The 25353-nt window shown below is 37.8% G+C and overlaps 1 protein-coding gene across 2 annotated transcripts in view; it reads left to right on the plus strand.

The window, feature by feature from the left end:
* Positions 1 to 25353, plus strand: part of LOC106087135 (E3 ubiquitin-protein ligase TRIM9) — a 573450-nt gene that overhangs the window by 20330 nt on the left and 527767 nt on the right. The gene's annotated exons all lie outside the window — the stretch shown is intronic.

Below are 25353 nucleotides of genomic sequence, written 5' to 3' on the forward strand. Positions count from 1 at the left end.
AATTTTGTATATATGAAACATATCACGACATCTTTGCTAAATTTCATCGAAATTTTAACTTTTTTCACTACGGAAAATTTTGCTTCAGAGGGCAAAATTTATCAAAAGTTAGTTTTTAGAGAAAACATCTTTTGTCTGCGGACAACATTTCTCAGAAATTTTGCATTTATGGAAAACTTTTTTTTAAAGAAGATTTCTTGAAGGTATTGTTTTTAGCAAAGATTTCGTTAAAAATTTTTCTTTATGGAAAATTTCATGGCAATTTTGTCGCTAGAAAAAATTTTTGAAGAAATTTTGACTTCACAGAAAATTAGGTGAAAATGTTGTCTCTTGGGAAAATTTTTGCTTTTAGAAAACATTTTTTCTGAAAATTGGTTGTTGGCATAGCCAAATTTTCATGTGGAGGTCGCGATCCTCGTCAAGCTCCTGTAGCTGAGCAAGCTCGTTCCTGTCGAAAGGACCGATCGCCGAGGGAACAGGGTGACCATAGGTTATTTAGCCAAATTTTCATGTGGAGGTGGCTATCCTCGTCAAGCTCCTGTAGGTGAGCAAGCTCGTTCCTGTCGAAAGGACCGATCACCGAGGTAACAGAGTGACCATAGGTTATTTAAAGGCGCCATTAACTCGCCTTCTCATATCGATCATCATAGACACTCAGTATTTGTGCAAGAGCCGGTGCCGCCTAGCCTCTCACTGAGACTCTCCGCTCGTTACCGCTGGTTGTCCGCGACTGCCGTTGCAGCTACTCCGTATGGAGCATTCCACTATCCGCAACTTTTGGACGCTCCCGGTAGCACGCAGCTAAACTTCTCGTGACAGCAATGAACACCACACAGATTGGAACTCAATGTTTTAGCCTGTGTGATGCAAACAGCTATCCCGTGCCGGGCGTGCCGCGTTATTGTTGTAGCTTTCGTTTCGAACATCACAGACACTCAGTATTTAAGCAAGAGCCGGTGCCGCCTAGCCTCTCACTGAGACTCTCCGCTCGTTACCGCTGGTAGTCCGCGACTGCCGTTGCAGCTACTCCGTATGGAGCCGCAACTTTTGGACGCTCCCGGTAGCACGCAGCTAAACCTCTCTTCAATGTTTTAGCCTATGTGGGGCTCACAGCTATCCCGTGCCGGGCGTGCCGTGTTCTTGTTGTAGCAGTGTGTTGTGCTCTGTCTTTCGTCTGCTTGATTCTGTTGAATATCCAGATCCATGAAATCTGCGACAAAGGTTCCTGAAAAGTTTTTCTTTCAAGACAGATGGAAAGATGTTAGGAATTTTCTCTTTAAAAAAAATTCATGGAGAATTTGTCATTACAAGAAATTTTATTAACATTTTGTCTATAGAGAAAGTTCTATGAAAATTTTGGTTTTTTATAAAAAGAATTAAAAAAAATTGTCTTTAGAGAAAATTTTATACAAAAAAAACTTCATAGAGTCCCATTCCATATTTAAATCGGAGAAGATTTCAATTTCCAGAATTTAATCTTTAGCAAACATTTCTTAAAAATTTTGTCTGTCAGAAAAATATCAATCAAATTTTGTCTCTAAGCAAAATGCTAATCAAATTTTGTCTTTTGAGAAAATTTTTCAAAAAATTTGTCTCTTAAGAAAATTTCATTGAAATTTTTGTCTTTATAGAAAATTTTATGCAATCGGGAGATCGGTGTATATGGGAATAATGTAAATCGGGTTATACACCCATTAAGAACATACATGGCAGGTCATAGAACCCTACGTGCAAAATTTTATCCAAATTGGACTACATTTGCGGCTTCTAGGCGCTCAAGATGCAATATTAGATTATACGCCGTAATAGAACACAATGTTCAAAATTTCAGCCCGATCGGATAGTTATTTTAGCTCTTAGGGGATCAAGAAGTCAAGTCGAAGGACCACTTTATATGGATGCTAGGGTTGCCCAAAAAGTAATTGCGGATTTTTCATATAGTCGGCGTTGACAAATTGTTTTCACAGCTTGTGACTCTGTAATTGCATTCTTTCTTCTGTCAGTTATCAGCTGTTACTTTTAGCTTGCTTTAGAAGAAAAGTGTAAAAAAGTATATTTGATTAAAGTTCATTCTAAGTTTTATTCAAAATGCATTTTCTTTCTTTTAAAAAATCCGCAATTACTTTTTGGGCCACCCAATATACGCAAAACTAGACCGATATGATCCATTTGCACTCCCAAACGACCTCCATCAATAAGAAGTATCTGTGCAAAATTTCAAGCGGCTAGCTTTATGCGTTCGACAGCTTTCGTGATATCCACAGATGGACGAATATATGGATGGACATAGCTAGATCGACTTAGAATGTCTAGACGATCTAGAATATACACACTTATCGGGTCGCAGATCAAAATTTGAAATGATATAAACGGAATAGGTAGATTTGTATACCCCTCATCCTATGGTGATGAGTTAAATAATAAGCAAGCTAGGAACTGGGGGTCGGCAGACGAGATGCACAGGGAACATTGTTTAGAGGCCCTAAGCAAGCTCCGAAACGTCCTCTAATAGTATGTTGTCTATGTCCGATCCGCCTGTGTGTCTGGCAATTTCTTTTCTGTAATGAATAACACAGTAGCGCAGAGGTTAGCATGTCCGCCTATGACGCTGAACGCGTAATCTCTATGCCTAGTAAAACCTAAGAACAAAACTTCAGCAGTGGTTATGCCCTCCAAATGCTTGCCACATTTGTGAGGTACTATGTCATGTAAAAACTTTTACGCAAAGAGGTGTCGCACTGCGAAACGCCATTCGGACTCAGCTGCTATAAAAGGGCCATTTTGTGTTTATAGGAAATATCATGAAAATGTGACCTTAAAATCATTTGTGGCAATCTTGACTTTAGAGCAAATTTAATGGAAATGGAAAACATTTTATTTGAAAATTTTATTGTGCTATGGGATAATTATGCCCTACACCACTACTGCAGTACAGGGTATTATAACTTAGTGCATTTGCTTGTAACACCCAGAAGAAGGAGAGCTAGACCCATTAATAAGTATAACGATCGACTTAGAAAAACTTTCTGATTCGATTTGGCTATGTCCGTCTGTCTGTCTGTCCATGTTAATTTGTGTATAAAGTGCAAGTCGACATTTTTTTCCCAATTATCTTCAATTTTTGCACAGACTTCTTTTTTGACCTAGAGTTGATGCCTATTGAAATTGAAAGAAATAGGCTCAGATTTGGATATAGCTCCCATACATATCGTTCGTTCAATTGTTTCTTCTAGAGCCACTGCAAACGCATTTGTTGACCAATTTTTCCTCTACGACTACCACAATATCGAAGCAGATTGGTCGAAGTCGGTTCAGATTTATTTATAGCTGGCATAATATATGTTCGTCCGATTTTTGAGTAATATTGGTATAATCTGGTCATTCGTTAAAACGATTCACTCGAAATTTGGCTGGAAAGTTGCACTTATGACACCCGACATTTCGGATGAACTTCATAGAAATCGGTTCAGATTTGGATATAGCTCCCAATTATATCATCGTCCGATTTCCACGCCACTGCAAACGCATTTATTGACCAATCTTTCCAAAATTTTCCACAACACTTTCCTCTACAACTACCACGATGGGTAAAGTGTTTGGCCGAAATCGGTTTAGACTTAGGTATAGCTTCCATATACATACATATTCGTTCGATTTTCGTTTCTAGAGCCAATGCGAGCTCATTTATTGACCAATCTTCCCATTGACCATAGTGCTTTCCTCGACAACTACCACAATATCTAAAGAGTTTTGATCGAAATTTCCACTCATAGTCTAGGTTTAGGGTATTATATAGTCGGCACCGTCCGACTTTAGTCTTTCCTTAATATTTAATCCATTAATCCATTCACTCAAATATTTCATAACTAACAGAGGCAACAATGAACAATGTGAATGCCTTGCAGGATTTAGGACCGGTCCCTAACTGGCGATTTCACCGGTTTTCAGTGCCAATGTTCACTGGTCCTCAGAGTAACCATACGAACGGTGATTTTTAACGCCCCTAGCGCCAATTTTCATAAACGCCTGATATCTGAGATGGGTGCATCGATTTAAGCGAAATTTTATGTGCCCCTTTATGGTGACACAATAACACAAAATTGGTATAAAACTTTTGAGTCAAATAACCGTGGGGGGCGTCCTACCCAAAACCCACCTTAACGGACATATTTGCCGATTGTGACAATATGGGTGTCAAATGAAAAGTATTTAAAGGTAGAGTACCCCCAAAAGTCAAGGCGCTCACACGCCCCCAAAAATCCACATCATTTTACCCTCACCATAGGATGGGGGTGTACTTAATTCGTCACTCCGTAAGTACCTCATCGAAATATTGATCTGAGTCTCAACAAATTTCATATATTCCTAATTATCCGGACATTCTAAGTAGATGTATTCATGTTCTTGACTATATCTGTAGTCGATGAAGTCATGTTTTTGAAGAAGTAAAGCTATGCGCTTGAAATTTTCAGCAAATACTTCTTGTAAGTAAATGGGTTTCTGGGGTTGTAAATGGGCCGAATCGGTTTATGTTTTGATATAGCTCTCATATAAACCGATTTCCCGAAGCCATTACAAGGCGCAATTATTATCCGATTTGCCTGAAATTTGGCACGCGGTATTTTTTATGTCTCCCAACAGCAGCGCCATGTATTATCGAAATCGATCCATAACCTGATATAGCTGCTGCCGATTTGGCTGAAATTTTCTACGTGGCGTTTTGTTTGGTAAAATTTTTATCCGATTGGCCTGAAATTGTGCTGGTGGTGTTTTGTAATGACTTTGAACCACTGTGCCAGGTATGGTCAAAATCGGTCCATAACCTGATTTAGCCGCCATACAAACAGATATCCCGATTTTGGCCTCTAGAGGGCGTAATTACCCTCTCCCTGAAATTTTTTCCACGTAATATTCTACATTGGCTTCCAATAACCGTGCCTGGTATGATCTAAATCGGTCTTTAAGTTAAAGTTGCGTTGCACCCTTACAAACCAATCTTGCGATTTTACTTCTTGAGCATCTAGATGGGACAGTTATTTTCAGATTTTCTTGAAATTTTGAAGTTGGCATTTTTAAGACTTCTAACAGCCATGACAAGGAGGGTCCATATCGGCCGATAAGTTAATATAACTGTTATATATTTGGAAAAATCATTTAAATAACTTGTCACATGTGATCCATGGTGGAGGGTATATATGATTCGGCCCAACAACTGTTCTAAGTATGGTTGAACTCGGTCCATAACCTGGTGTAGCTGTCATATAAACCAGTCTTTGATTTGATTGTTTAGCCTCTATACGGCACAATTCTTAACTTTTTGGGTTTTGACCATCAACAACTTTGCTAAATATGATTAAAATCGGTCCATAACCCGATATAGCTGTCATATAAACCGATCTTGGATCTTGAGCCAATAGAGGGCGCAATTCTTATTCGATTTGGCTGAAATTTTGCATGATGTGTTTCTTTATGACTTCTAACAACTGTGTCTATAAACTGATGTAGCTGCCATATAAACAGATCTGGGATCTTGACTTCTTGGCCTCTAGAGGACGCAATTATTATTCGATTTGGCATTAAACCTGATAAAGCTGTCATATAAACCGATCTTGGGTCTTGACTTCTTGAGCCTCTAGAGGGCGCAATTCTTATCCGATTGGAATGGAATTTTGCACGACGTGTTTCGCTATGACTTTCAACAACTGTGCCAAGTATGGTTCCAATCGCTCTATAACCTGCTATAGCTGCCATATAAACCGATCTTGGGTCTTGATTTCTAGAGCCTCTAGAGGGGGCAATTATTATCTGATTGGAATGAAATTTTGCACGACGTGTTTCGCTATGACTTCCAACAGCTGTGCGAAGTATGGTTCAAATCGGTCCTTAACCTGATATACCTGCCATATAAACCAATCTCGGGTCTTGACTTCTTGAGCCTCTAGAGGTCGCAGTTCTTCTCCGATTGGAATGAAATTTTGCACGACGTGTTTCGCTATGACTTCCAACAACTGTGCGAAGTATGGTTCAAATCGGTCCTCAACCTGATATAGCTGTCATATAAACCGATCTGGGGTCTTGACTTCTTGAGCCTATAGAGGGCGCAATTCTTCACCGATTGGAATGAAACTTTGCACGTCGTGTTTCGCTGTGACTTCCAACAACTGTGCGAAGTATGGTTCAAATCGGTCCTTTACCTGATATAGCTGCCATATAAACCAATCTTGGGTTTTGACTTCTTGAGCTTCTAGAGGGCGGAATTCTTATCCGATTGGAATGGAATTTTGCACGACGTGTTTCGCTATGACTTCCAACAACTGTGCCAGGTATGGTTCAAATCGGTCCATAACCTGAGATAGCTGCCACATAAACCCGATCTTGGGTCTTGATTTCTTGAGCCTCTAGAGGGGGCAATTATTATCCGATTTGCCTGAAATTTTGTACGACGGATCCTCTCATGACCATCAACGTACGTGTTTATTATGATCTGAATCGGTCTATAGCCTGATACAGTTCCCTTATAAATCGATCTCTCTATTTTACTTGTTAAGCCCCCAAATTCTTATTCGAATTGGCTGACATTTTAAACAGGTCTCCAACACATAATTGAATTGGGGTCCCTACCGGACCATATCGTGATATCGCTCTTATAGCAGAGGAAATCTTTTCTTTTATTTTTTTTCTTTTTTGCCTAAGAAGAGATGCCGGGAAAAGAACTCGACAAATGCGATCCATGGCCCGGCCGAACTTATCACGCTTTTACTTGTTTCAAACAAGATTCTTAAGATTTTTTGGATTTACTATATATTTTCTTACTCTAATAGGCCAACGAATACATAGCGAATGTTGTGATGGTTTCTTATTTTAGTGTGGTATATATCATTGACATATAACTGTATTACAAACAAGGTTCGCCACTCAATTGGTGCCACTGATTACAATACAAATCAATTGCGATATTGTCCAGCATAAGCTCAAGCTGGTTCATTCTTTCTTTAAATTTTATGAACTTTATATGAACCATTGTTCTTCAAGTCCATTCAGTAGTAAAGTACTACAAACTATACAACTGCTTTAAGATTTACTACACTCAGTGGTTGGTTTATTTATTTTTATGTGTTTGCAAATAAAATCCTTAAACTAGATACAATAGAATACTAATGCCAAACCATTTCAAAAATCCCAAAACAAATATCTAAATAAAAACCCCACACCCCCATACCATTGCTGTTCCACCAAAATCCTGATATTTACTATCACTCGTTGCACAATCAGCTAAATTCGTATAGTAGATACAGATTTAGATACAAATCCAGATATATTTAATGGATTGTACGAATGCAAGGAGAGGGATACACTGGAGATGTAGCAATTGTTGTTGGCAGGACGACGACTTTGGCATAATGAAGGTAACATTTGAGCATAGTGTCGATACAACAGTAGCAAACAGTAAACAAACAAGGAATACTACAGATACCGTAGTCTCCTTGTATTCATTCGTTGTATTCAGAGTAAATGGAGACGAACGAGAAAAATGCTTGGATTTCCAAGTAATAACTATAAAATTTATGGTTTTCATTACGATTTAAGGTGTTCTTTCACCTCGTTTTGGTTGGGAAGACTTATGCATGTGCTTTTTACACAAAACGCTTAGTCTTGTTATGTGCTAGAAGGTGTATGGTGTGTATGTATGTGTGTGTGTGTGGGGAGTGTGTTGTTGTTGTTTCTGTATAGGAATGCACACATGTGTATTTTGTGGAGATTTATTGTCGATAAGGAATTACTGAATAAATACATAAAAATAAAAAGAAAATAAATATTTGGGATAAATATTTCCCAAATGGCGTCATAAATTGTCAAAAAATAGAATAAAAGAACAAACGGAAAAATGCAAGAACCAAACAAATGATAAAACCAATGTTGTTAGTGCTATGGGTTTTTGGAAGATGTAGGGAATATTTAAGAAAATTTAAGTCTTAGGTTTTGGAAATCGAAAATGAAAATGAAAACGAAACTTAGTTGATATGTGATTTTTATGCTATCCGAGAGAAAGACCTTAAATCTTTGCAACTCCAACACTTCTTTTATTGCAAGGATCTCCGCTTTACACAGACTAAAGTAATCGATATCCTTCTCGATGTGCCCATTACCAGTTCTTTAGCGTTCACCCCATAGCCCACATTATCGCCCAGTCTGGAATCATATAACAGTCTACTTCCATAACTTCCAATACCAGGGATATTGGTTCTATCAGGAACAGTGGTACAGAATTTTTATCAAATAGGGGCTCAGGCAATGTACGAGGTAGAAATTTATCGTAAAAAATGGTTTTATGTTTTCCAAAGTATCCTCCAGCATGATTTATACACTTTTGCATGCGCTAAAATCAGCTGTGGAAGCACTTTTTCCACCTCGATTGAGACAACCTAATAATGAAAATGTAGAAATTTATCGTAAAAAATGGTTTTATGTTTTCCTAAGTATCCTCCAGCATGATTTATACACTTTTGCATGCGCTGAAACCAACTGTGGAAGCACTTTTTCCACCTCGATTGAGACAACTCCAAAGCATGGTTATTAACGCTTCAACAGCATTTTTCAACAGCTTGTGTTCGTTTTTAAACTTCTTCCAAGACTTCAGGCAATTAAATTGTGGCCGTCCTACTTTGCTTAAGCGAAACAATCGCCAGATGACGAGTTTTGGGAAGAAACAGCCGACTACTTGCTTCGAAGTGCTTCTTCCAGGAGCAACTTCCCTACGTCTAAACATTCTGAGTACGATTATGCTAGCAAAGATCAATGATTTTCAATGAAAATGTCACCTGGCAACACTTGATGTTGTCTAGGCCAGAAACATATAAATAGCCCTCGCATGGTCCACACTGCTTGCACATTGGGCACACGGGACGAATCTTATATACCTCCACCATAGATTACTTTTGTCAAGTTCTTTGAAAGACTTTTTCAATATATATATTGGGTTGCCCAAAAAGTAATTGCGGATTTTTTAAAAGAAAGTAAATGCATTTTTAATAAAACTTAGAATGAACTTTAATCAAATATACTTTTTTTACACTTTTTTTCTAAAGCAAGCTAAAAGTAACAGCTGATAACTGACAGAAGAAAGAATGCAATTACAGAGTCACAAGCTGTGAAAAAATTTGTCAACGCCGACTATATGAAAAATCCGCAATTACTTTTTGGGCAAACCAATATATGAGCAACATCAAGTTATTGAGCGATGTGGACCGTACATGTCATGGATGTTCAAAGTCATAGAAAAATACCACTTCCAAAATTTCGGGAAAATCGAGCCACCAGTGTCTCAAGAAGTGTAATGGGGAGATCGGTTTATATGGCAGCTATATCAGGTTGTGAACCGGTTTGAACCATACTTAGCACAGTTGTTGCAAGTCATACCAAAACGACGTATGCAAAATTTCAACCAAATCGGATAAGAATTGCGACCTCTAGAAGCTCAAGAAGTCTAATCGGGAGATCGGTTTATATGAAAGCTATGTCGGGTTTCAACCGATTTAGACCCTACTCGGCACCGTTGTTGGAAGTCATACCAAAGCGAAGTGTGCAAAGTTTCAACCAAATCGGATAAGAATTGCGCCCTTTAGAAGCTCAAGAAGTCTAATTGAGAGATCGGTTTATATGGCAGCTATATCATGTTATGCAATGATTTGAACCATACTTAGCACAGTTGTTGGAAGTCACACCAAAATGACCTTTGCAAAGTTTCAACCAAACCAAGAAGTCTCATCGGGAGATCGGTTTATATGGCAGTTATATAAGTTATGAACCGATTTTAAATATATTTAGCACAGTTGTTGCTTGTGATACCAAATCACCATGGGCAAAATTTCAGTCAAATCGGATAATAATTGCGCCCTCTAGAGGCTCATGAAGTAAAGACCCAAGATCGATTTAGACCATACTTAGCAAAGTTGTTGGAAGTCATGTCCCAACGGTATGTGCAAATTTTTTTTTTTAAATCGGATAAGAATTGCGCCATCTAGAAGCTCAAGAAGTCTAATCGGGAGATCGGTTTTATATAGCAGCCATAGCAGGTAATGGACCGATTTGGACCAAACTTAGGCCTGTTATTGGATATGGTAGCGAAAGCTCAAGAAGTCCAAACTAAGCACAGTTATTGGAAATGGTACCGAAAGCTCAAGAAGTCTAATCGGGAGATTGGTGTATACAGCAACTATATCAGGTTATCGACCGATTTGAACCATACTTAGCACAGTTATTGGAAATGGTACCGAAACACCACATGCAAAATTTCAACCAAATCGGATAATTGCGCCCTCTGGAGCCCTAATAAGTCAAGACCCAAGATCGGTTTATATGGCAGCTATATCAATACTTGTACCGATTTGGCCCATTTTCAAGCCCAGCCGACTTACATCAAAAAGAAGTATTTGTGCAAAATTTCAAGCTAGCTTTACTCTTTCGAAAGTTAGGGTGCTTTCGATAGACAAATGGACAGACATGACTAGATCGACTTAAAATGTCATGACGATCAAGAATATATATACTTTATGAGGTCTTGGATGCATATTTCGAGGTGTTACAAACAAAATGACGAAATTAGTTTACCCCCATCCTATGGTGGAGGGTATAATAACACAGTCTCCGTAGCCGCAAGTTGGTTAAAGAGAAAGCTTCTTTATCTACACACAGTGGTCGTAGCACTTTGTATGGTCACTATGTGCAGAGTGCAAATATCCATCCGTCCCATGCCACTACTACGTGCACCTAAATAGTAATCGGCTCACTGTGGTCGTTTTTTCAAAAAGGAAAAACGTGTATCCCGCGTTTCCCGGACCTTCTGTATACACGGATGGATTTTAATTGGATGGGGCGTCGGGGCAGGAATCTTGATTGACTTCTATCTTCTTTCAGGCGGAGGTCTTCGTTGCCCTGCAGTCATTAGATATGGTTGCGATGCTGGAGCGGATACCTGATCGGGCTTTCAAGATAAAAGTACATTTTGCATAAATGGCTCTGACCATGTGATATCGTGTCAGCTACGAAGATGCCAGGAACATTTTCAGACCATGGGGATGGTTGTTAGGCTATGCTGGGTTCCGGGTCATCAAGGGTTGGCTTTGATGCACGACCAAGCCATATTGTTGGTTATGTTGAGTATTGAAAACTAGTTGGAATTTCGGAGCGGCGTCCATCATATAACAACACCATATAGCATTATATTATAAAGTCAAAGCATTACATGCGGTTTGATACCTTAACCTTTGGTCATGGCTATCTGTATAAAGCAAGAGTGTCATTTTTCGCCTTTTCCAAAAGTTGGGATTTTAAGTTCAATTGACTGTCCTTCTAAAAACGCAGGTATTTTGTGCTTTTCGTAACTGGAATATTCTATCCAAGCAATGTGACAAGAGCCATTGTGGGTACCATGTATTGTCTGTTGAAAAGAGCAACTTCTGCATTAGACGTATTTAGGGTGCCAGAAAACTTTCACCTAACTGCAGCGTCAGCATACGTGGCTACTTTGACACAACTCTTTTCACAAAAAGTGCATTGATAGTAAAACGACTTTAAATATTAAGCTCCAATATAAACCGATCTCCCGATTTGACTTCTGGTGCTCCTGGAAACCGCAATTTTCATCCGATTTGGTTGAAAGTTTGCAAGCTGTTGTTTGTTAAGACCTCCAATTACTGTGTCTAGTACCGTCCAAATCGGTCTATAACCTGATATAGCTCCCATATAAACCGATCTCCCGATTGGACTTCTTGAGCGTTTTGAATCCGCAATTTTGGTCCCATTTGACTGAAAGTTTGCACGAAGCTTTATGTTGTGACTTCCAACAACTGTGTTTTGTACGGTCCAAATCGGTCAACAACCTGATAAAGCTCCCATATAAACCCATCTCTCGATTTGACTTCTTGAGCCCTTTGAAGCCGCAATTTTGGTCCGATTTGGCTGAAAGTTTGCACGAGGCGTTCGGTTGTGACTTCCAACAACTGTTTTATGTACGGTTCAAATCGGTCTATAACATGATATAGCTCCCATATAATCCGATCTCCCGATTGAACTTCTGAAGCCCCTGGAAGCCTCAGTTTTCATCCGATGTGGCTGACTTTTTGCCCATGGTGTTCTGTATTGATTTCCAATAACTGTGCCAAATATGGTCCAAATCAGTCTTTAACCTGACATAACTCCCGTGTAAACCGGTCTCTAGATCATCCTTGTTCGGTTCCTAAAAGCTTTAATTTTTGCTGGTTTCACAGAAGTTTGGTGTGTAGAATAAAATAGTGACTTTCAACTAAAATTTATTTTGTACAAATTGTTTGTAGAATCTGTGGTGATGGGTTTCCAAGATTCGGCCCGGCCGAACTTAGTACGCCTTTACTTGTTTGTTCTAAGAAATCTATCGCTTTTGAAAGTTCTATTTGCCTCAATATACTATACTTACTTGCTTTCTCATCATACACATGTAAACGATACTTACTATATCTTTGGCTTTCCTTTTCCATTTGCATCTCCCATCATTGAGCTCGCCTCGAAAGAGAAACAAACAGATACTAACTATATTTTAAGATTTTTTTTGTCAACTGGCACCCAACGTGTGGGCACGAATGCCTGTATTCTCAACCAATGCGTTTGTTCGAGATGAGCAATTCCTTAAAGGCTGGGTTATTTGATTATGTTTTGTGTTGCTTTAAAGACCGACTAAGAAGAAGGAAATATCCAAATTAATGATTAACTGTTTTAGGATACATAAAATGGGTAGTTGAAGTGTTAGAGATTGACACCATATTGCCTTATACTGAAACCAAATCATTTACCATTTGGTGTCACGAAAACTCTTTCAATAATGCTTTGTGTCTTAAAAGCGAGTAAACTTTTTGTTCAGTAAACCTTTTGTTTTAAATGTTGGTTTGATATAATGCTTTTAAACTGGCGCCCAACATGTGTACGGGCATTTCCTTATGTTTGACTTAGTCTACATTTTTTTTTATCCTAGGAATCACTTCTGAAATAGCCATATGCTTTTCTACACTCTAAAAAGCTTCAGCATTAGTTAGATAGTTATTAAATGTTACGATTTTTGTTTACTAACTGGCGCCCAACGTGTGTGCTCGAAGGCATGTAATCTCAATCAATGCTTAGGTTTAATATGAACTATGTCTTAAAGACTTGGTACTTTGATGATGTTGATGTTTTGTGCTATTTGTCTTCTGTTTAAGGCCAACAGAGTAAAAGCTAATATCCAAAGTGATGATGAATTATTTTTGGGATACATCAAACGCAATGTTAAAGTGTTAGAGGCTGAGTCTCTATATTGCCTGCTTTTCTGTCTTGTCTAATGCTGAAACTAAATCGTTCGTTACTTTATTACTATGCTCTTCCTTTACCAATATTCGTTTGTTGCTTGCAAACTCAAAACTCTTCTTTTCTTCCAAAACATTGCCTACACTTTTCAAGAGTTAGTTCAAGATATTCCACTAAATTTAAAGAAATTTTACGAGTTCAAGGCCTTAATTAAATCCAAAAATATCAAGGAGCAACGATAAAGGCAAAGGAATTCCACAAAACAGAGACCAGCAGAAAAGGACAAGCAAAATTCAAGAAAACATGCTTGGAAAATCACATAAATATCTTTAACAAAACACCAGCTGCTACATGTCGGATACATGGTTTGTCCTTTTTCAAAATACAAATTCAAAAACATACACACCCTTATAAGCACAACAATATCATGAATAAGGCAGTATGAGTGGAATACCATACGCACACCCTCTCATCAATACGTGCGTACCCCCATAACCCAAAAGTAAGACCCAACAAAAAGGAAAAATTAACACCCACTAGAGAAAAGAATGAAATCAAATCGTTGCTGCGAATATTTTATTTCTGCTTGGTGTATAGTCAAAGGATCATTTTTCTTTAGCTCTTTAAAGCGCATTAGAGGGGAAAACGTTGTTGAAAGCATGTGGAGTAGAATTTGTTATTAAACAACTTAAAACCAAATACATTTGTCCTAAAAGGAAGTGGAGATTTAAGCAGCTTCTGTGGTGCCAAAGTAAGGCCAACACATTCAAGTCATTTTCTTAAACTGATTCTTCCCTTTTTGGCCTAATGGAAAAACAAAACTCAAATTGAGGAACTCCGTAAAACACCATAGGGAGAGAGAGAGAGAGGGTAAAAAGCAACAGTAAAAGAAAGATTATTAATCGAGCTAGCATTACACTCAGGGGAAAAATAAATGCGACTTTAGAGATATGGAAGGAGTTTTTCTACTTGAACAAATATCTGAAGACATTGTAATATGCTCATAGCATACATTTCACCACTCCCAAATGTAGGTAATGAATGTATAGATTTTTTTTCATTCATTTCATTCCTGAGATCATATTATGCCATGGAATTTGGACATAGTTCAATTTGAGAAAGTAATAAACAATATTTCTGGAATTTATTTCTTATGCATGACGACCTGCCTATATAAGAAATATTAGAACTTATGTACAACAAATGTTCTTAAACAAACTAAGCAGAAGTTATAACACATCATTAATCTTATCTTCCATCTATTCTTCTGTAAATCTCTAAAATATTTCACAGCTTATTGAATTTTGTGGGGAAAGCTTACTTCTTCTAACTAACTTACATTTTAAGAACTTGCAATACCCCAGTTGCTATTTCATTAATTACCACAATAATTTTTCCTAAACCCACAACATTTTTCACCTATTTCTTGTGAGTGTAAGTAAATATACCGCACATATGGGCCAGAGTTACTTTCTTAGGGTAGAGATGAAAGTTGGTAAAACTGGAATTTTGCTTAGCTCCATAGACATGGTTAAAACGAAAATATCCTTGCAGACACACATGCCTATGTATTGGTATATCTTTCTACATAGGTTTTCCTTGCTTCCTACTGCCTGTTCATTTCTTTCTACAGGGGTTGGCATGTGTATGAGTGTTGGTTTCCTTTTTTTTGCATGTATTTGTTTAAGTAAAATTTATTACCATCAAACTGTCAGAGTTGACGCTGGACGCATTTTTCATGTAAATTCTGGCAGTTCGATAACCGAATACACACATACACATTCAGTATTCTGTATTCAGGCTTCAGGGCGAAGGCACTGTTTGGTGTTGTAACAGCATCAATGTTTGCAAAAAAATTGTTGTTGTTGTTAAACAACATTTCAAGGATCCTACATAAGATGGAATGAAAAATGTCTCATTTCCTATGACATGAACTTATTTGGCCTTGTGTTTGTGCTTTTTTTTTTGTTTTCCGTTTTTTTCCTTTATTTCTCCTACGGTCCAATAACTTTGGCATTTTTTTGCTGGCAAAAATGTTTGCTTACAAAATTTAATTGACGTTTAATGCCGTCAGGTCAATTATATATTTATGGTCTTTCAAATATTGTCCTATATGGAGTTTTATTAACTTGTTGCTGCAAATTGTAAGAAGGCAAATGTTATTCTTTAAAAAAAACCAAGCAAACAAAATGTTTAAGTTTTTTATATATTTTTCGTTTTAATTTAGAAATTTTTTATTTTAATCATCATGGTTGGCAAGTTCTTTTGAAAATTATTTTTGGTTCATTGAACTTATGCTCGTAGAAATGGCTATGACAAATTAGTATGTGTTGAGAGTTCCGTTTTGGTTTAAAAAATGTAAGTACGTTTTCATATAGTCGGCGTTGAAAAATTTTTTCACAGCTTGTGACTCTGTAATTGCATTCCTTCTTCTGTCAGTTATCAGCTGTTACTTTTAGCTTTAAAAAAAAAGTGTAAAAAAAGTATATTTGAGTACAGTTCATTCAAGTTTTATTAAAAATGCATTTACTTTCTTTTAAAAAATCCGCAATTACTTTTTGGGCAACCCAATAGTTTGAAAATTTAGAAATTTTCTCATTAACATTTCATTAAAAAACGTGGGGCAAACTTCTCACATGTCAATGAATGCTGTTCGATTCAAGTTTAAGCTCAATGGTATGGGACCTCCTTTATATAGTCGAGTTCAAACGGCAATACGCATTGATACGCCTCTTTGGGAGACATATTTAACATTTTATTAACATTTCATTAAAAAACGTGGGGTAAACTTCTCATATATCAATGAATGCTGTTCTAATCAAGTTTAAGCTCAACGGTAAGGGTCCTACTTTTTACGGTCGAGTCCGAACGGCAAGCCACAGTGCCATACCTCTTTGAGAGACATTTTTACATGGCTGTCATACAACTTTTTCAAGTGGCACAGTACAAATGTTACGACTGCAGTTAATGTTTTGGAATGTTCTTGCCAGGATTCGTACCTAGGCTTACGGTCTCATTGGCTGACATGCAAAATTTTGCTTCATGGTGGTTAGACAATTAAAAACGATAAGCATACTACTTTTAAACTGGCGCCCAACGTGTGAAACTGATTTATTGAATTTTTTGGCCATAAAAAAAAATATTTATTTCATTTGAATAAATTTATTGCTATTGGTAGTTCCTATTGTTTAAATATATTAAACTGCTAAAATTATTCATTTGGCTTTTTAACATATGAAAATCTCTTGCAAACTGGCGCCCAACCAGTGAGCATGCATTTGCGGTTGTAATTTGAACCGACCAGTATTGCCCATAATGAGTATACAATATGGAGGCCATTGTAGCGCAGAGGTTAGCATATCCGCCTATGATGCCGAACACCGGGGGTCCGAATCCAGGCCTGAACATCAGAAAAAAATTGTCGGTGGTAGTTATCCCCTCCTTTTGTTGGCAACATTTGTGAGATACTTTTCCTTCTCCCCAAAGATGTGTAGGCTATAAAAAGGAGGCTCCTTATCATTGAGCTTAGAATTGAATCGGATAGCTCCCATTGATATGTGAGAAGTTTGCCCCTGTTCCTTAATGGTTCATGGGTAAATTTGCATTTTTGATTCTGTTATATATACAAGGAAAAATATTTTAGGAGTACACTAATGAGTGTTTTAGGCCTTCTCAAATGTTATAGCGTTGCCATATGACAACGCTAAATTCTTGTAGGTTCAATAAATCTCTATACGAGTTATTGAACTGAATTTAAAATTTGTGAGACCATTAAAATACGTGGAGGGCACCGTAGCTCAGGGGTTGGCATATCAGCCTATGACGCGGATCGCCTGGGTTCGAAACCGGTCAAGAACATCAGAAAATTTTTTTCAGCAGTGGCTATCCCTTACTAACCCTTGCGACGTTTGTGAAGTGCTATGTCATGTAACAACTTAAGAGGCTGCTGCATGCCGTTCTGAATCGACTATAAAAAAGCAGGCCCCTTATCATTGAGCTTAAAACTTGAGTCGTACACACTCATTGATATGTGAGAAGTTAGCCCATGTTCCTTAGCGGAAGGTTCATGACCAAATTTGCATACTTTGTCTCACAAAATTGTAAAGGGTGACTTTTTAAGAGCTACGTGAAAGTTAAAAAAAAAACAAAAAACACTTAAAATTCAGAAAAATGTATGGAATTTTTATTTGAATCAATAGTACGGTCCATATAATTTAATGTTTGAAGATTATTTCGTGCAAATGTTGATCATGCCTGCGCCTCATATGGTTCATCCGCTTAGTCCAATTTTGGCATACTCTTTCCAATATTTCGGCCGGTATCTCACGAATAAATGCTTCAAAGTTCTCTTCCATTGCTTCAATTAAAGCGGGCTTGTCTGTATAGACATGAGCTTTAACATGGCCTACAAAAAATCGTACCATCTAGGCGACCAATTGACCGGTTCCGAAAGTGAAATAAAATGTTCTTCGAAGTCGTCCCCCAATAAGTCCATTGTTACGAGTGCTATGCGGCATGTGTCACAGTCTTGTTGAAACCACAAGTCATGCAAGTGAAACTCTTGTATTTTGGGCAAAAAAAGTTGGATAAATGGTATAAACCGACGTTTATTACCAGGCAGAAGGTACTAGATATTACCTTTACGTCGGAGGATGTAAGCGTCCGAATATGTGACTGGGAAGTGTTCGATGACCACATCTTCTCTGATCATTGTTACATTAGTTCCAGCTTTGGAGAAAATACTGAAGAAGTGATCCCTCGGCTAAATAGAAGAAAGGCGCCACAAATTCTGCACGTCTATCCCTTCTAGGCCCGAAAAGGAAGTGGCAACTGCGGAGGATATAGACATAATGGTCAAGCGGATCACGAAGGCCCTGAATGACTCGCTTGTGTCAGCGTGTCCATGGTGGACCCCAGAATTGGTTGGTCTAAGGAAGGAATGCAGAAAACTCTTCAACAGAGCGATAGCCACAAGCGCATCCCACGATTGGGACTTCTATATGGCTGAACTAAGAAAATACAAGGGCGAGCTGAGAAAGGCTTAGAACAAATCCTGGGTAGAATTCTGCAACTCCGTGGAGGATACATTTGAGGCCTCTGGGCTAAGGAAGAGTCCGTCCTCGAGACCTATTGGGTTGCCCAAAAAGTAATTGCGGATTTTTCATATATTCGGCGTTGACAAATTTTTTCACAGCTTGTGACTCTGTAATTGCATTCTTTCTTCTGTCAGTTATCATCTGTTACATTAAGCTTGCTTTAGAAAAAAAGTGTAAAAAGAGTACATTTGATTAAAGTTCATTCTAAGTTTTATTAAAAATGCATTTACTTTCTTTTAAAAAATCCGCAATTACTTTTTGGGCAACCCAATATTACAGTGTGGTATAATCAGAAGTCAGAGAATGTATGGACAATGTCTAGTACGGAAACACTAGAACTACACGGGAAATTCTCCAACGTGGCGACAGAAGAGGTTGTAACTGGTAAGCGTTCGCCGGAGGTTATTGGGGAAATTGTGTCTGAGCCGAAAATCCTTTGGGAGATAAGAAGTTTCGACTCCTTTAAATCGCCAGGTCCTGATGATGTATCACCGGTTGAATTACAAGCTGTGACGGATAGACTGGTTCCTTGGCTTAGGGAGATATAATCTGCTTGTATCAGAATGTCATATATACCTGTGGTATGAAGGGACACGAAGGTCATTTACATTCCGGAAGCCTACCACATGAAAGCGAAAGATTTTCGTCCTATTAGTCTGCCATCCCTTATGCTGAAAACTCTTTGGAGGTTGATAGAAATATATCTTAGCGCAAAGATTACTGAAGATCGCCTGTCGCGGGAGCAGAATGCATATAGTAAAGGCAAATCTACTGAAACATCCCTTCGGCTACATAGAGGGTTCTCTCGCTGTCAAGATATACAGCGGTCAAAAAAAGTATTCATCATTAGCAAAATTGATAATAAATTCACTTATTTTGGGTAATTGAAGAAAATTTAAAGTAAACAAATAATGCAGTTTTATGCAATAGTTTATTTTTCGTAATATGTTTTAAAATAAATTCAAAAAATAAATTTAATTAGCGCAAAAAATGCAATTTTATATAATAACACCAAAAACAGAACAAAAAAAGTATTCATCATTGATGTGCTATCATCAAAGTCAAATTCAAATATTATTTGGGAATCCCCCTTTTCTGTTTTATTTAGTAAAGGAGGCTTTGCCCTTGACAGCAAATATTTAATTTCATTGAAAATATAGTTTTTGTCAAAATGGGTCGTAAGCAAAACGAGGTTTCTGATGAGGTAAAAGTTTTGATAATAAAACACCACAGGAATGGTTTAACTCAAACAACTATCAGTCAAATATTAAATAGACCACGATCTACTATATAACCCATCATCAGAAAGTGGACAGAAACGAAAACTGTTGACAATAAACCAAGATCTGGTCGACCTAAAGCACTTTCAGTTGGAGATGTGCGTTGGCTAGTGCGGCAAGTTCAGAAAACTCCGAAGACAAATGCGACCATTCTTCGTAAAAACACTATGGAATATTTAGGGAAGGAAGTTACTACACAAACAATTCGAAATACACTCAAAAGGCATAGTTACAGAGGAAGAACTGCACGTAAGAAGCCCTTTATAAATAAAATAAACCGAGTGAAAAGGCTAAACTTCGCAAAAATGTATGTAAAACAGCCCGAATCATTTTGGAAAACAGTCATTTTTGCAGACGAGAGCAAGTTTAATCTTTTTGGGTGCGATGGAAAGGTCATAGTGTACAGAAAACCAAATACAGAGCTTGAAGAACGAAACACAGTTGCTACTGTAAAACATGGTGGAGGTGGTTTAATGGTTTGGGGGTGTATGGCGGCTTCAGGAGCGGGAAATCTTGAAATTATTAATGGAGTAATGGATCATAAGTATTACATTGACATTTTAAAGAGGAATTTAAAAGATAGTGCTGTAAAACTTGGGCTTGGTAATAACTTTCAATATTATCAAGATAATGACCCCAAACATTCTGCTTTAAATACCAAGATGTGGATGCTGTATAACTGCCCCAAAGTCATTAAAACTCCTCCTCAAAGTCCCGACTTGAACCCAATTGAACATCTTTGGGAACATCTCGAACGCAAATTGAGAACGCGCAATTTTTCGAGCAAGAGTCAAATGCAACAGGTGATAATGGAGGAATGGACTAATATAGACCAAAATATAACCGCTAAATTAGTCCAATCGATGTCAAACCGTTTAAAAGAAGTTATAAGACGCGGTGGTCGAATAACAAAGTATTAATTTTTTTAAATTATGTTATTTATTTTTTTGTTTTTTTGCAATGATGAATACTTTTTTTGTTTAATTTTTTGTGTTCAGCTGTAAAATGGCCCTTTTTGTTCCAATAAACACTATTTTTTTCTTTAAAAACAATGAAATTGTGTACATATATATCACACAAGCACTACTGCATCATTAGTTTAATATGTTTTTATTCCAATTGTCTTTTGTAGACTTATTAAAAAAAAAAACATTGAATGATGAATACTTTTTTTGACCGCTGTATACAATGGTCACTAAATATTTCTTTGCCTCATTACTCGGTCCACTTCGATTTTTTACATACCGTTCTTCAACTTATGTATACCTTAAGACGCTAAGAAACTGGCGCCCAACGTTTGGGCTACAATTAAAAACTTATATCAATTAAAACAAAATATATAAGATAATATTCATGAAATCTGAATATGTGCTCACCTTCATTCACTAAATATTTATTTGTCCTTATGTGCCTTCTTTCATATTCTCTCTAAAGAAATATAATTAAATAACAATTAGTGTTCAATATTCCACACCATATCACAACCTTACTTCCGCTGATTAACAATCTTGGAAATTTTTTTTCAAAATTAAAAAAAGGAAATTATCCAACCTGTCCCAATATATTATCATATAGAAGTGCTCTAGGTTCAAGTGGAGGCGCAAAACATTCATTACCGCCATAGAGCACCTTTTACCCATACTCCTTCGCATATCCTTTATATAGAAGCCTAGAGAAATTTAATCAATGTTAACATGTTTATAATCCTGTCAACACTCCTTAAACATGTGAAACCAACGACAACAAGAACACCAAAGAGGATATTGAAGTGTGTGATAAGTAGGGGAGAGAGAGGAACCAGAAACAACAAAACACCGTAGTAGGAAACCAAATTCAGGTAGAAAAAACACCAAATTCTTTTTTGAATGAATGAGAAAGCAAAAACAAAAAGAGGAGAAAAATAAACGGTGTAATATTGATGTACATCTGCGTAATTTGGTTTGGTATGTGCGTTTGTTAGGCAAGTATATTCATGTTGAGAAAACATCCCTGCAGCCATGCTGCCGTGATATTTGGTACACGTGTGCTGGGATTTCAGCGCACACTTGTCTACTGTTGCTTATAAGTGAAAGAGCGTGTTCTTCTTCTCGTTGAGGAACTCATTACATTTTATTTTATTGTTGTGTGAGTTTTTCCTTAGTCCTCAGTTTACAGGCTCATCATACTTGTTTTCTCTGCTTTTTAATATTAATGTTCTTTTTGTATATGTATGTTTTCCCTTCTCTCTCTCTAACTCCTCTTTTATCTCCACTGCTCCTTGTGGCATTGTCCTTTTTGTGTGCTTATGTTTTTTTTTTTGCCAAGTATTTGTCTATAAATTTTTATAGTCTAACACCACATAAGATTTATAGTTCGCATATGCAATGATGGTACATATGTATGTCTTTTATGCAGCGTTCTACTGGTTTATTGCAATGTTTTGGCAGAGGAAGGGAGGTGTATTCATTTTGTCCTTATATTCGTAACAATTGGAAATACTGATGTAAAAACTTAGAAAATTAAGGAGAACAGCAATCTCAGAGAAGAATTTTCCACTGAGACAGCATTTCATTCCAAATCCCATGAGAAAATTCTGCAGATCACAAAGAAGAAACTCCAAACGAGAAAGCATTTCCGTTTGTTTCGCTTTCGAGACGAGCTCAATGATTGCAGATGGGAAAGGAAACCCTGAGATTAAAACACACACCAACCACTATGGGGCACGTTTCGTAATGTGGTTTAGAATTACCCATCAGCCATTTAGGCATGGAAGTTTCAAGGGCCGTTCATTGGTTTGTTGTACTTATACGGAATTTATTGCGAAAACCCCTCTATGATATAAATACCACGCTCTATAACTTTGTATATTAGCTGTCCTTTTTTTGTTTAATGGCAGATTTTTGTCTACACAATTACACTACTTGCATGGTATACATATAATGATCGCCCTAACAGGCAAAAAAAAGTTCAGCAGAGCCTAGCTGGGATTCGAACCTGGGCACACGGAGCAACAGCGAGAACCGTTGCCGTTATCTGGCGTTCGAAGGCGTCAATACAACTTCCAACTGATGTCCAGCATCATGTGTATACCATGGGAGTAGTGTAATTGTGGAGACAAAACATCTTTCATTGCACAAAAGCACATGCGTTGGGCAAAGTACAGCTTATAGACAGGGTTATGTCATACAGGCGTTGAGTTCGCCCCGAAAGAGAAACAAACAAAAAGCCCAATCATGGTAAAATAACTGACTTGGAGCGTGGCTACTTTACAGAGAAGTAATACGGGAAAGACGAAGAAAACGCACATCTGACTGCCTCACTCTTTCGATAATTTCCAGAGTTCTGATGATGCGTTAAAGTTCATTTCAGGGTTTGGCGCACTTCCACGCTCCCGCATTGAGTTAACCCGCGACAAAATCAAATTACGGCCATGAACGAGTCTGTGAGGACGAGTTTTAGAGCGAGCGTGGAAGTCACGTTGGGTAGCTTACGTTGCGTAGCTTGTGTAGCAACTTACCGGAGAGAGAAACAAACTGTGAGACTTCCCCCTCAAGATGGGCCCCCTTTCGACCTATCTACCCATTATATACATCGCGTAGGTTCTAGTCAAATAAAATCAGAAAATATAGATATTCATATCCATATCCAGACAGCTTCCACAGAAATCATTATGCTAGATAAATATACTCCCCGCCAAATGGCCTTTGGCACATTTCCTGGTTAAAACTGCTATAAAAGTGCTCAGTGACCCTCAATCCAAAGATTGCAATGCTTTCGTCCTCCTTCGGTCGATGGTAGGCAGGAAAATCCTGGCAGTTCGGAATCCATGTACAGATTCCCACTTTGCTGCATTCTTCGCATGGTTCGCTTGCCGTGGTTAAGCCCTTCCTGGCATTTTCTTCCACCTTCTCAGATTATCGGGAACCTCAGTAAGCACTATGTCATGGGCCCGGTGTTTTTTCAGAGATTCTTAACATTACGCTAAGCATTTCGATTTCAATGTTCTCTAATTCGAGGTACTAAGTGCCGCCTTACTATTTACATAAAGGTGGCAAAGTCCTTGCCAAGGTTTTAATTGCGATCATCGCATATCTCCGATCCCGAGGACCCATCCTCCTCATACACATTAGTCGTCACATGTGATCACTCTCAACCATGCCTGGAATGTTTGAACTCAGTGCTACGGGCAGACGGGCCATATGCCTTCCTCTGTAACGTAATTTGCTTATGATCTAGTTCTGCAAAACATTTAACCCATACGTTTAACCCAGCGTATGGTTGCCAACCCTTACGAAAAATATACGCAGTATTCGTCATTAAGATAACATTTTTCGGCGAACTTATTCACGGATTAGTCATTACTATGTATGCCCGTGTTTCAGTTTTGTATAATTTGGGGTCGTGAGAGATACTGATTAGCTTTGCATCGGAAGCTTATTATATGTGCTCGGGATACTCATTCGCACATTATTTGATAATAATTCTCTGTACATGGGATACTCATTCGCTGAGCATGCGGTACTCAATCACTGAGCATGCGATACTCATTCGCTGAACATGCGATACTCATTCGCTGAGCATGCTATACTCAATCGCTGAGCATGCGATACTCATTCACTGAGCATGCGGTACTCAATTGCTGTACATGAAACAATCATTCTCTGTGCATATGATACTCATTCTCTGTGCATCTGGTATTCACTCTCTGTGCATCTTAAACTCGTTATCTGTGGAGAGTTCGAAGGAATCGGTATACGAGATCAGTCACTAGTTAGTCCACAAATGGTTTGGCACTTGTGGCCAGGAGGTCAAAAACAACAAACAGGTTGCCAAAAAATTTTTTTTGAGCGTTTTAAGACGTCTTAAAGTGAAAGTTTACGGATACTTTGGCCCTTTGCCATTTGTCAGTAATACCCATTTAAAGGGCATCGGATATTCATTCGCTGTGTACCGTTTACTCATTCTATGAGAATGAGATACTCATCCTATGAGCATCATATACTCATTCTATGAGCAGCAGATTCTCATTCCATTAGCATAAGATACTTATTCTATGAGCATTCGATACCCATTTTATGAGCATCAGATACTCATTCCATGGGTATCAAATACTCATTGCTGTAAATCAGAAACTCATTCTAGGTGCATTAATTACTCATTCTAGGAGCAACAAACACTCATTCTATAGTCATAGCAGCAAATTCCCATTCAATGAGCATGATATATTCATTGTATGAGCATGAGATAGTAGTTCGAGAATAAACATTACATATTCATTCTAGCATGAGCATCAGATGTTCATTCTAGAATAAGCTTCAAATACTCATTATACGATCTTCAGATATTCGATCTATGAGCATGAGATACTCATTCTATGAGCATCAAATTCTCATTCTATGTGCGCAATATACTCATTTAACGAGCATCAGCTTCTGATTATCTGTGTATCCCGAGCATGAGAATTCTATGAGCATGAGATAATCGTTCCGGAATGAGCAACAGATACTCGTTCTAGAATGACATCAGATACTCATTCCATGAGCATGAGTACTTATTTTATGAGCATCAGATACTCATTCTATGAACATCAAATACTCACTGTTGATTATCAGAAACTCATTCTAGGAGAATCAGATACTCATTCTAGGTACAACAGACACTCATTCTATAGTCATAGCAGCAGATTC

This window comes from Stomoxys calcitrans, chromosome 3, assembly GCF_963082655.1.
Source record: "Stomoxys calcitrans chromosome 3, idStoCalc2.1, whole genome shotgun sequence".
Taxonomy (NCBI): Eukaryota; Metazoa; Arthropoda; class Insecta; order Diptera; family Muscidae; genus Stomoxys; species Stomoxys calcitrans.